A 13,455-nucleotide genomic window follows, 5' to 3' on the forward strand; every position below is an offset into this window, starting at 1 on the left:
AACTACATTTTTTTCCCTCCTAAAACTTGATTGTTGAGAAGAAGATTTAAACCATCTCATGTTGGAAATAAATTGGGTTGTTAGTTGTTTGTGTCTTAGTTTGGGATCAATTGTGGAAACTTTTAAAACAATGGTTGGCGTTGTGTGAAATCAAGTAAAATAGTGTTTGATATTTGAATTTTAGATTGTTAGAAATATAGTTATATTGTTTGGTAAACTACAATACTAATTAAATTGGTATTGATTTTTATTCATGTGAACAAAATTAGGCGTATTTCAAATAACTATTCGTGTTGTTACAATTTTATTGAATGTCCCTGATGGGGTCGAAAATGCTACATATTGGTCCCTGAAGGATCAAACAAGTTTGGTTGGATTCAGTTCTTAAAAATGTCGACTTCTAAGAAAGAAACTGAAAGAAAAAGACCTCAGCTAAGGATTCCCACAAACAAAGACAAAAACAAACGACACTACAACTCATCCTTTGAATCAAATTCCTCAAGACGATCTTATGTCGATATGGTTGCTCAGAAAGACACATTTGATGGGTTTGATTTTGGGACAACATAAAAGCAACCTTCATTGCTCCTAATCCTAACAGGGGCAATGATATTCCCATTTGGAAGCTTAATACAAATGGCAGGTTTGACATTTCCTCATTTAAAAAGACTTTCCTTGCGAACTCTCTGATTGAAGCATCTGATCAAATTAGTCCAACCACTTACAAAACTCTTTGGAAATCCGATATTCCAAAAAAATGTAAGTTTTTCATTTGGACATTGATTCATGAATGTATAAACACTGCTGATAAGCTCTGAAAAAGGCTTTCCACCGGGAATATGAGTTCAAATTGGTGTGTAATATGCAAAAACCAATCGAAAGACTTGGGTCACCTTTTTATTCATTGCTCTATTACAAAAAGCCTGTGGACAAAGATCTTAATGGTGCTGAAATAGAGTCACAATTTCTCCAATATGGCTAATATGGTTGATCTCTGCAAAGATTTGTGTAGTACTAATATAAATAACAGAAAAGGATCCATTACCTTCAACACAATAGCTGTGACTTTACGGATTATCTGGCTGGAGAGAAAAGTAATACCGAGTTAATTATGGGACAACATTCAGGCTACCACGGACTTTTGGACTAGTAAATCTAAGATATCTTGAAAAATTATAATGCTAGTTCTATCGCTTTAAATATCAATCCTTTGTATAACTCTACGTGGGCTTATCTCTAGTCCTTTTCTCCTAGCTTCCTAAGTTCTTATTCTATTATATTAATGAAGCGAGAGTGATGAGGGTGCTACGAGGGTGTCCACCTTGTGGAGATGCTCGGGTGCACCCAACTGACTAACGTATCTTTTTCAAAAAAATAATTATTTGTGTTATAGTTTGTTTTAATATATATCACATTGAAAAAAATTAAAAAAATTATTGTAAATGATAAAATTGATGAAAATATTTACCAAATACAGTAGAATTTTAGAATTCTATCCCAATATTTATCATTAATATAATTCAAAATTTTAGTTCATTTGTTGTATTTTAAAATATCAAAATATATATATATATATATATATATATTTATATATTTATTTATTTATTTATTTGTAATTAATTTTGTTTAATTTAAATTATTTGATAAAAGTGTAAGAAAAATAATAATTACTAAATATTGAATCAATCAAAAATTCATGAAAGAATTTGAAGATGTGAAAAGTGGCCGTGGTCGAACTTTTTTCTAATTACAATGCTAGTTCTATTGCTTTAAACATTCAAGCAATTTGTATAACTTGTTGGATTTATCGAGTTGATCTCTGGTTCTTTTTGTACTATTCTTTACTTTCTATATTGTTTTTTTCAATCATAATAAAGCGGAATGATAAAGGTGTTAAGGAAGTGTCCACCTAGTGTATTAGATGTTCAGATGCACTTGCTAACCCAAAGTATCATTTTTGAAAAAAATAATCAAATCAATTCTTAGGTATAGATGAAAAGCGGAATAAGATAACAAGATTAATATAGGAAGTGATCAACATATAAACATTATCTGCTTTGAACCATACACTCTCATCGCTCTTACTTTTGGTATCATCTTAAAGCTAAGAGACCTCATATCATTATTTAAAGTTCATTGTTCTCCCTTATAGATGTATGATTAACCTCTTTTTCCACCTAAATTTTTGAACTACTAATCTCCCTAATTTTTGAAAACATGACCTCTTTTTTTTTTTTTTTTGAAAAAGTAGCAAAATTTGAATAATTTTTAATTTAATTCAAAACTCATGAATCAAAATGGAGGTAAATATGTTTGATAATTTTTTAATTTACAAGTGAAAATTCAACCTTTTCAATTTGATAATTTGATAGAATATTTTGAATTTATACATCTTTTTTCTTTTCAAAGGGTAATATATATGAATGTATGTATGTATATTATTGTTGATAGTTGTCAACAGCAATGAATAGTTTGAGTCTATTAGAAATAAAAAAAAATAAAGAAAATTATCCTATCCTATTTAGCATTTCAAGATGTATGAGATTTCTAAAAAAAGATGGATGAGGCTGCAAGCAATATTTATGGAATTAAAAACAAAAAATAGGAAACAATTAAAATGTGAACCATATGATTTTGGGGCAGGGATCCCATCATGACACACATATATATAAATTAAGAGGAACAAAAGTTTAAATTAAATATTTTATTGCTTTTGGTTTAAATAAGTTAGGGTCTTTTTAGTTTAGAATTTGGGACATTTTTCAAAATAGCACAAATTAATTAAAATATTTACTAACATGGACTAAAATATATTTGTAGTTACATTATATTTGAATCTAATTAATATATTTGTAGTTACAATATACACAAAAATACCAACTAGAAAACACATGTAATTGTAAATTTATAAAAATAAAAGTAGAAAATATCCTTGACTTGATATACTCAAATATACAGACTTGTATGATATCGCACATGCATAAAATAGAAAGCTTCCAAATTACATCTGACATATATCGATATTAATAATCATGTAGTGGTGGAGTTCCCTAAGTAATTAATAATTCACATATCAAAGAATATGAGCTATGAATTTTTCTGATAAATTAAATTAAAGAAAATGTCTTGTGAATCTTACCTATACTCCTTCTCATTTATTTAAATTTTACAAACTCTTTCTATACTTTTCTTCTCTAATACATATGCATTTGTACTCTCAATTTTCTGACAATAAAATCTCCAACGTAAACAAATTTATTAAAATTCGATGTCAATTTTTGTTATTATATGATGAAGACTTTACATAATTTTCTGCTTATTAATGCAAGAAATTTCATCAAATTTTAATTAAAAAATTTACACCAATAACTAAATTATAACAAAATTGAAAGTAATCACACACCAAAGTTTTCCAAAACCGATTTTTGAGTTTAAGTCTTATTTGTTGGAACTAAAAACAGTTTCAATTTTTATTTATTTATTTACAACTCTTTATAAATTATAAACTAAAATTCAATCCCCACTGTATTTTTTATAGAGACGAAAATAATAATTTAACGTATCAACATCATGAAATAGTAGTAATAATTAATAAATGTGAATTGGGTTTTGAATAATTGGTAGATGGAAGAATCTATTAAATTTGTATAATAAGACAAAGGAATTCCACACTTACTGATTTCGATAAGATATGGAAAAAGAACAATTGCAAGTTTCAATGCTCATCTTAAAAAAGAAAAACTATATATATTATTATTATTATCTTCTTTGAAGAATAAATTATATATCTCTTTTATAATTGCTATTAAGTTTAAATTTTAATTGTCTCAAATTTATATGATGTATTCTCAAACTTTTAAAACTATCTCGAGTATATTTTGTTACAATCATTAAATAAGAGTTTTAATTTTTTAGTTAAAAATTAGAAGGTAAATTGATGTTTTATAAAAAATGTTACTAACATTATCATTCTACAATTAGACAATATATAATAAATCTTGTAGTGGTTTAGGTTTGAGGTATTTTATCATTGAGGTATTTTTCTTCTTTTTCTCTATTTCTTTTTTTTTTTTTAATTTTATGATTCATTCTAAAAATAATTTTGCTTATAATTTCCTAGAGTTTATTTTAAACAAGTGTACTTATTATAATTTTTTAGCTTATTTTATGTTGTGACAATGTTAAAAATTAATATGTCAATTTTATTATTATTTTATTATTTTACTCTTTTTCTGATTTGCTTTTAGATATATTATAATTTGAAAAGAAATTTAAAGTTTTTGAGAAAAAAAATAGTTTTAAATTTAAATTTATTAAATTAAATTAAATTAATTATATCTCTACATTGACATACAATATTTATAGAATTAACATGATTTTTTGGTTATATTTATCAATTTAATTAATATAATGAACGTAGAACCTAATCATTCAAATATAAAGTCACACCATCATTTGATTAAAAGAATAAATAAAATCTTAAACGAGTTTTTTTAAAAGTTCAAATATGAATAAATAATTAAATTTTAGAAAAATTTAAAAACCAAAATAAACACCTTTTAGAGTTAGTATTTTTATATAGAAATATCTAGTTTATTTCTATGAAATTTTTTTAGTCAATTGTGGTAACTTCATTAAAGGTGAAAAGTAGAAATCTATTTGATGATGCACAATATTAGGGTTATGGGATAAAATGTATAGTCCAACACAAAAGAAATCTATGGATTATAGGTATTATTATACCAATTTACCTCCCATACTAACAATTATATTAATTTAAAATTTGAATTTTCATGAATGTATCAATTTAACTTCTAAAGTTATATGATTGTATTAATTTAAATTTTTTATTATGTTTTATTGAAATTTTTTAAAAGTTGAATGGTTTAAATTAATACCATTAACAAGTTGCTGGTTTATAAAAAAAAAATAAAAAAAGGTTGTTTTTAAAAAAAGATTATCAAGATAGATATATTCTTTTTTTGTTTTTATTGAACAACTTGGGTTTCCTATTCATTTATTTGTTTTTTTTACTTTTTTTCCAAGGGACACCGTTAAGAAGTGGGATTTTGCAACTTTTCTTCTTTTCATTTTTTATCTTATATGATTATATCCAATGTATTTCTTTTATTTTTAACATTTTCTTCGTTTTATTTCTTTTTTATTTTTGAAAATTTCCCTTTTTATTTTCAACCAACTTTATTTCTATTTTAAAAACACTAAATTTGTAAAATTAATGTTTATAAGAAAACGTTTCTTTAATGTTTTCTAGTGTGTATAATTTTTGCTTTTTTTCCATTTTGAATTAGGATACTACTTTGTTTGTTTAACTTCAATTATTTTTTTTATCTTTTTCTAATTTTCGATTCATTGTTTTTAATTTTGTTACGTGTGAAATCAAGTAGTATCCTAATTCACGGTTCGAGTTGAAAAATAAGTGAGGAAGAGTAAAAATTACACTAAAAACATTAAAAAATATTTTTTGTAAATAATTAATTCTAAATTTATTATTTTTAAAATAGGAACAAGATTGTTTGAAAATAAAACGTATAAATAAAACAAAGAAAAAGGAAAAAAAGGAAAGAAAGATAAAAATGTTGAAAAGAAGAAATACATTGCAATTTGCATATAATGATAGAAAAGAAAAAGAAAAAAGGTTTGCAAAACCCTTCTTTGGTGCAGCTTGAAGTCTTGAAAGAAGTAAAAGAATTAATATATGTATATTAAATAATAGTAGGAAACCTAATCCAATAAACCCCCCAAAAAAAAAAAAACAAACAAAAAAAAAAACTCAATTTTACTAATTTGTTTTTCCAAAAACTACACTTATTATCCAATTAACCCTAATTTAATTTCTAGTTTATTATTAATTTTTTTAGAGAAATATCTAGTTTGTTATATTTTTAAATGAAAATTTTAACCAAATATTATATAGATGTTTGATGATCTATACATATAAGTTTTAAAGAGAAAACAAATTAAGCTTGATTATTAACCATTTTCCTTCCTACATTTTCAAAAAGATTATTGTTAAGTTTTATCCTAGTTTATCTAAAAGCAAGTTCTAATTCAAACAAATTTTTATTTTTTAAAAACTTGGATTATAATTTTAATTTTAAAGTTAACCTTGGGTAAGAACGTAAAAAAGCAAGTTCTTATTGAATAAATTATTGATACATTCTCATTCTTTTGCGATTGGAAGGGACAAATTATTGATCTCACCATTTCTATGTACGATGTGAAACAACTATCGTTTTAATATTTTATCAAAACTCAACAAGATCTACCCTAACGAGATGTTTATTGTCTTTAATGACAATCATAATTCTTAAGTCATTTCCAACGTAAAAAGAAACAAAAAATTAAACACTTATATATGCTGCAAGATTAAAATAACTTAGAATTAATAAATTTTGATTCCAAACGTTCCATTTTTTCATATCAAATAAAATTGTGCCTAAGAAGCTAAGAAAAGGAGAGAAGAGGATTAAAGGACCAAGGCAAGAACCTTTGAAATTAGGTTCGAGTCGAAATCTGCCCATAACGTAACCTTCATAGCTCTACTTTTTGTGTACAAAGATACATTAAGTTATACCTTTATTGAGTATATGATATAAAAAAAATTAATTAGAAATCAAAGATAATATTATTTAATAAATAAGTTTCAAAGATAGCCTTTGATAAGGGCATTTGAAAATGTGAATCATGTGAGATGGCAATTAGTACAGTCCAACATTGCATGATTGTGTTCATATCTAATTCCAAGAGAAGACAAAACTTTTTTGTGCTATAAATACCATCCCCAGAATCCCTTTTTCTCAAACAACCTTCTTAGTTCCAAACACACAGTGAGCAAAAAAGAAAAGTAAAAAAGAGTGAAAATGTTTGGAATTGGGAAGAACATCATTGAAGGGGCCTTGAATACAACTGGAGATCTTGCAGGTTCTGTTATCAATGCTGGTGGTAACATTTTAGATAGAGTTTCCAGTCTTGGAGGAAACAAAATCAAAGGGAAAGTGATTCTTATGAGAAGCAATGTTTTGGATTTCACTGAATTTCATTCCAATCTTCTTGATAACTTCACTGAGCTCTTGGGTGGTGGTGTTTCTTTCCAACTCATTAGTGCCACTCATACTTGTAATTTTCCAAACTCTCCTAAGCTTTCTTTAATTCCAATACTTAAAAACACTACTTTCTCGTTTGTTCTTTTATATCTAATGTTATATTGTGTTTTGGAGTGATTTCGATACATATATTAGAATTTTTTTAAAAAAATTATTTTCTTAATTTATTATCAATAACTAAAATCGGTAGCTTATGACAATTTTGAACATTAAAGCACTTCCTTTCAAACACGACAATTTTAAAATTACTTTTAAACATACGTTTAAAAACACATTTATAAATCTCGATAGTCAATCCAAACAAATTCGATGTATATATTATATAAATCCTCTAATCTTTCTTTTCTTTTCTGAATTAAATTATTTAACTGAATGATTGAAATTGACAGCAAATGACTCAAGAGGGAAAGTTGGGAACAAGGCATATTTGGAGAGGTGGCTAACTTCAATCCCACCACTGTTTGCTGGAGAATCAGTGTTCCAAATCAACTTTCAATGGGATGAAAATTTTGGATTTCCAGGAGCTTTCTTCATAAAAAATGGACATACAAGTGAATTCTTTCTCAAATCTCTCACTCTTGATGATGTTCCTGGCTATGGCAGAGTCCATTTTGATTGCAATTCTTGGTTTACCCTTCTGGAAGATACAAGAAAGATCGCATTTTCTTTGCCAATCATGTAAGAAAAATTATTTTAAACGAAAAAAACTACAAAAAAAACTGTTTACACAATATACAAAAATTTCACCTTCTATTTGCAATAAACTACGAATAGACTATTACGTGTGTCATTACAAATATATAGTTTTCAAATACATTTTAAGTTTAATTATTTGGTATTCTATTATATAGGTTTATCTTCCAAGTCAAACACCAAACCCTCTTCGTAAGTATAGAGAGGAAGAATTGTGGAATTTGAGAGGAGATGGAACAGGAGAAAGAAAGGAATGGGATAGAATTTATGACTATGATGTTTATAATGACATTGCTGACCCTGATGTTGGTGATCATCGTCCTATTCTCGGTGGGACGACCGAATATCCTTACCCTCGTAGGGGAAGAACAGGACGACCACGATCAAGAAGAGGTAAGATTTCTTTATGACAAATACATGTTTAAGTTCCTGAATTTTCATGCTAACTTCGGCTATGAAATGTCGCCTTTGCGTTTAATAAATTTAAACTATACGTATAAGTTTAGTCAATTTTTGTGGACAATGTTTATTATTTGTTTTCTAATTGTTTTTTTAAAAGGATACTTTGGGATAGCTGATGCAACCATATCTCCAATTTTAAAAGGATATTTGCTTTCTAATTATTAACACTATCATATTGTTTCATTTTGGCAGACCACAATTATGAGAGCAGATTGTCACCAATAATGAGCTTAGACATCTATGTACCAAAAGATGAAAACTTTGGGCATTTGAAGATGTCAGATTTCCTTGGTTATACATTAAAAGCACTTTCGATATCAATCAAACCAGGACTTCAATCCATATTTGATGTAACTCCAAATGAATTTGACAATTTTAAAGAAGTTGATAATCTCTTTGAGAGAGGTTTTCCCATTCCATTTAATGCTTTTAAGACCCTCACTGAGGACCTCACTCCACCTTTGTTCAAAGCACTCGTGAGGAATGATGGTGAAAAATTCCTCAAATTTCCTACTCCCGAAGTTGTCAAAGGTACAAAAATTTAGATATTATGAGGAATGAATATACTAACATTAATTGTTTATACAATTTTGTTGATCATACTTAATTAATTACAATTAATTTTGAACAGATAATAAAATAGGATGGAGCACTGATGAAGAATTTGCAAGAGAAATGTTAGCAGGACCCAATCCTCTATTGATTCGTCGTCTTGAAGTAATGATTTTAACAAATAATTTGTCCCAATTTTCTCAAATGATTTTTTTTACCAAAAGATTCTAATTAATCTCAATTTATATTAATTATATAGGCTTTTCCACCAACAAGTAAGCTTGACCCAAATGTTTATGGGAATCAAAACAGTACCATCACTGAAGAACACATAAAGCATGGTTTAGATGGTCTTACGGTTGATGAGGTGAGTAAAGAGAACTTGAATTTTTTTTATTATGAAAGTTTTTTTTAGATAATTATAATAGATAGTAATTTTAGGAATAGTAATCGATTACACAGGCAACATTTTTAAAGAATGAAAAATATAACAAAGTTTACTAACCAAACTTCTATTTTTGATAGACTTTTATCCCTAATAGATCAATATTTGCAAATTAAATGGTCTATCAAAAATAGATTTGGTATATTTTAAACGTGGTTGTTATATTTACGATTGTACCTTATTTATTTTATTATTGTTATTTGATAAGTTGTTGATTGGGTTGAATAATAGGCAATGAAGCAAAACAGGCTCTACATAGTGGATTTCCATGATGCATTAATGCCCTATCTTACAAGGATGAATGCAACATCAACAAAAACATATGCCACAAGAACATTGCTTCTTTTGAAAGATGATGGGACTTTGAAGCCATTGGTTATTGAGTTAAGCTTGCCACATCCTCAAGGAGATCAACTTGGTGCCATTAGCAAACTATACTTTCCAGCTGAAAATGGAGTTCAAAAATCCATTTGGCAATTGGCTAAAGCTTATGTAACTGTTAATGATGTTGGCTACCATCAACTTATTAGTCATTGGTATATATTCTCTCTCTCAAAAATAACCTTAGAATTTTACAAATATGTTCCTCACACTTTCGAGAAAAGTTTCAACTTAGTCCCTGAGAATTTCTATCCGAATTTTATCAAATGATAGGGAGTAAATTCTAATTTTAGTGAAAATCCATTTTTTCTTTTATGGGCTCATGATATTTACCTAAATAATCTTTTGAAACTACAGGTTGCATACTCATGCTGTACTTGAGCCATTTGTGATTGCAACACATAGACAATTGAGCGTGCTTCATCCAATCCATAAGTTGCTTGTTCCTCATTACAAAGACACTATGTTTATAAATGCATCTGCAAGACAAGTTTTGATCAATGCCAATGGTCTTATCGAAACAACCCATTATCCATCAAAATATTCAATGGAGTTGTCATCTATCTTGTACAAGGATTGGACCTTCCCTGATCAAGCATTACCTAATAATCTCATGAAGAGGTAAATAATCATTTATGTTCAACTACTTTCTAAATAATTAACTTCAATCACGACTTCATTGGTGAGTTAACATGTTTTTTGTTTTGTTCCATCGTTAATAAAAATGTTAACATGATTAAATTTAAAGGAAAATTATGGTAGATCACATAACATCCTAAAATATTTACAAAAAAAATGTAGAGAAATTTTATATTTCTATCAATGATAAACACTTATAAATTTCTATTGGTTTGATCTATATCAATTTGATCGATGAGTGTCTATCAATATCTATCATTTATATAATTTAAAAATTTGATGTATTATATAACTATTTCGGTACTTTGTTATATATTTGAAAATGTCCCTAAATTTATCATATCCAAAAATTAAAACCAAGGTAACTTGCAACTAAGTTTGGGGTCTTCTTCATCTTTTTCAAGATGACATTTCTTTGTGTGTTGATCTCTATTCTTGGGTTAGATTTTTGTTTTTGCTTTCATAGATAGAATAGTTTATTATTAGGCTCTCATACCATACTCTATAAACACAATGTTTCATATCAAAATTAATAATGAAAAATAAAAAGAATAAAACATATATCTTATAAAAAGTGTTTGGTTTCTTCATATTTTGAATGTGACGATATGATCACAACAGAGACAAGTTATTTAACAATACCTCATGCACATGAATGCTATTCTTATATACATATTTTTCTTAGTTGATATAATGACGTTCCTTTTACCCTTTATGGTTTAATTTTATGCAGAGGACTAGCTGTGGAGGACTCAAGTGCCCCCCATGGACTTAGATTGCTAATAAATGATTATCCATTTGCTGTTGATGGTCTTGACATTTGGTCAGCCATTAAAACATGGGTACAGGATTATTGCTGTCTCTACTACAAAGATGACAATGCAGTACAAAATGACTTTGAACTCCAATCTTGGTGGAATGAGCTAAGAGAGAAAGGCCACGCTGACAAGAAACATGAACCATGGTGGCCAAAAATGCAAACTTTAAGTGAATTAATCGAATCCTGCACTACAATTATATGGATTGCTTCAGCTCTTCATGCCGCAGTTAACTTTGGACAATATCCCTACGGAGGCTATATTCTCAATCGACCAACTACAAGTCGTAGGTTCATGCCTGAAGTTGGCACGGCTGAGTACAAAGAACTGGAATCGAATCCCGAAAAAGCTTTCTTGAGAACAATATGTTCAGAATTACAAGCACTTGTTAGTATTTCAATTATTGAAATCTTGTCAAAGCATGCTTCTGATGAAGTTTATCTTGGACAAAGAGCTTCAATTGATTGGACTTCAGATAAAATTGCATTGGAAGCATTTGAGAAATTTGGGAAAAATTTATTTGAAGTTGAGAATAGGATCATGGAAAGGAATAAAGAGGTGAATTTGAAGAATAGATCTGGACCTGTTAATTTGCCTTATACTCTACTTGTTCCATCAAGTAATGAAGGACTCACTGGAAGAGGAATTCCTAATAGTATTTCTATCTAAGTTGATAAGAAAGAAAAGTGGTTCTTTTTATGGGTGACGTGTGTAATTTGAAGGTCACAAATTACATTTTAAGTTGCCCACATTATTATTATGAAGGAAATAAATGACCATATTTTTAGTTTAATTTAAATTAGGTAGCTATAGCCAACTTTAGGCTCTGTTGGATTTGGAACTATCTCCAACTTATATATGTACTTTGTACTACTATTTGATGAATAAAAGTTGTGTGTCTTAAGAATAATTTTTAAATTTGGACGCAGTTTTAGAATCAAATTATCACATGATACTTGCCATTCGATTACTCGCATTGCAATAATACCACGTACCCAATTTTTATAGTAGTAATATATCATTTATAGTTGTCATTATTATATATAAACAAAAAAAGGTTATACTCATATATTTGGTGAATTTTGTGCTGTCACCTTTTATCCTTTTAGCATTCCAAGGTTCTTTTGGGGGAGGTTGCCAAAGATTCTCACCATACTCTCTTTGCCACCCTTGCATAGATATTAAAGAAGCAAATAAGATAAGAAAAACAAATGAGTAATACTTAGGCATATGCTTCTTGATGCAGCTTTAAATCGTATAGAAATTAAACTAAAAGATAAGTTAGAAAATAGATGTCATACTGTGGTGAAGTTTGATTGGATTATTATTAGGTGGGCCGATAAGTTTTTTCAATCAAAGTACTTTCTTTTTGGCGAATGAAGTATAATCTGCATTTTAATTAGATTTTCAAACTCATTATTGAAGTTGGAGTTTTGCTGGCACGAGTATGATACTGTATTTAATTTGATAATACGAGGTTATATCTCAAAATCAATTGACAATGAATAAGGTAAAGTGTATTCGGTTTAGTAAAAAAAATTGTGATATGATGAAGATTAGTAAAGTTAAAGAATATACTATTTTAAAGAGTACGTTAAAATCTGACATTAAAAAATTAATGCATCCAACTTCTGTTATTCTGTAAGATCAACTTAGTTTTGTTCTTTTACATTTCTTCATTTCCATAGCCCTTAATATTTATTCAAGGTTTGACTTATGCCTATTTGAGGTAACTATCCTTATGTTCTTATGTTCTAGCCTAAACATTTATGAAATCAATAATTTATTTAATCTTCTTCTTGAGTGTTCATGTTTAAATTGATTTTATTCCTCTAATTAATTGATCAAATTCACTCTCGCACGTATCCTAGTTTTAGGCATTGGAAGAGTGGAAATGTGTGGAAGTAATCAAAGTTGAGCATAAGTGAATATGATTTTACATGGTTGCTATTAGGAATTATGTATCACATCCAAGATTTTGATTATTTCTAATTTAAGTATCTTAATTTTATTATATGTTTGAGTTGTTGTTGGGTGTTATTTTATTTGAAATTGGAAGTTAATTGATTTCGGTCAATTCGAAATTAATTAAGTATATATATGAATATGTATATTTAATTAAGAAATTTGGTTTTGGTGAAAATATTATTAATTGTATATATATAATTAATGAATGGTATAAAGTAAAGATAATTATGTGTGAGAATAAAATTATAATCGTTGAAAGTAAGATAATTAATGAGTAAAGAGATGACGCATTTGATTGGTGGGAAGAGCAGGGTAAAGGAAATTTAATGAGGTAAGTGAAAGGAGATAGAAAATATTTATATATATTGTGAGA

General features: G+C 27.7%; 1 pseudogene; it reads left to right on the top strand.

Annotated features, from left to right (window-relative positions):
* The first annotated feature begins 6,836 nt into the window (after positions 1–6,836).
* Positions 6,837–12,051, top strand: LOC116402014 (annotated as a pseudogene).
* Positions 12,052–13,455: the final 1,404 nt, after the last annotated feature.

The sequence above is a fragment of the Cucumis sativus genome, chromosome 2 (assembly GCF_000004075.3).
Source record: "Cucumis sativus cultivar 9930 chromosome 2, Cucumber_9930_V3, whole genome shotgun sequence".
In the NCBI taxonomy this organism is placed as follows: domain Eukaryota; kingdom Viridiplantae; phylum Streptophyta; class Magnoliopsida; order Cucurbitales; family Cucurbitaceae; genus Cucumis; species Cucumis sativus.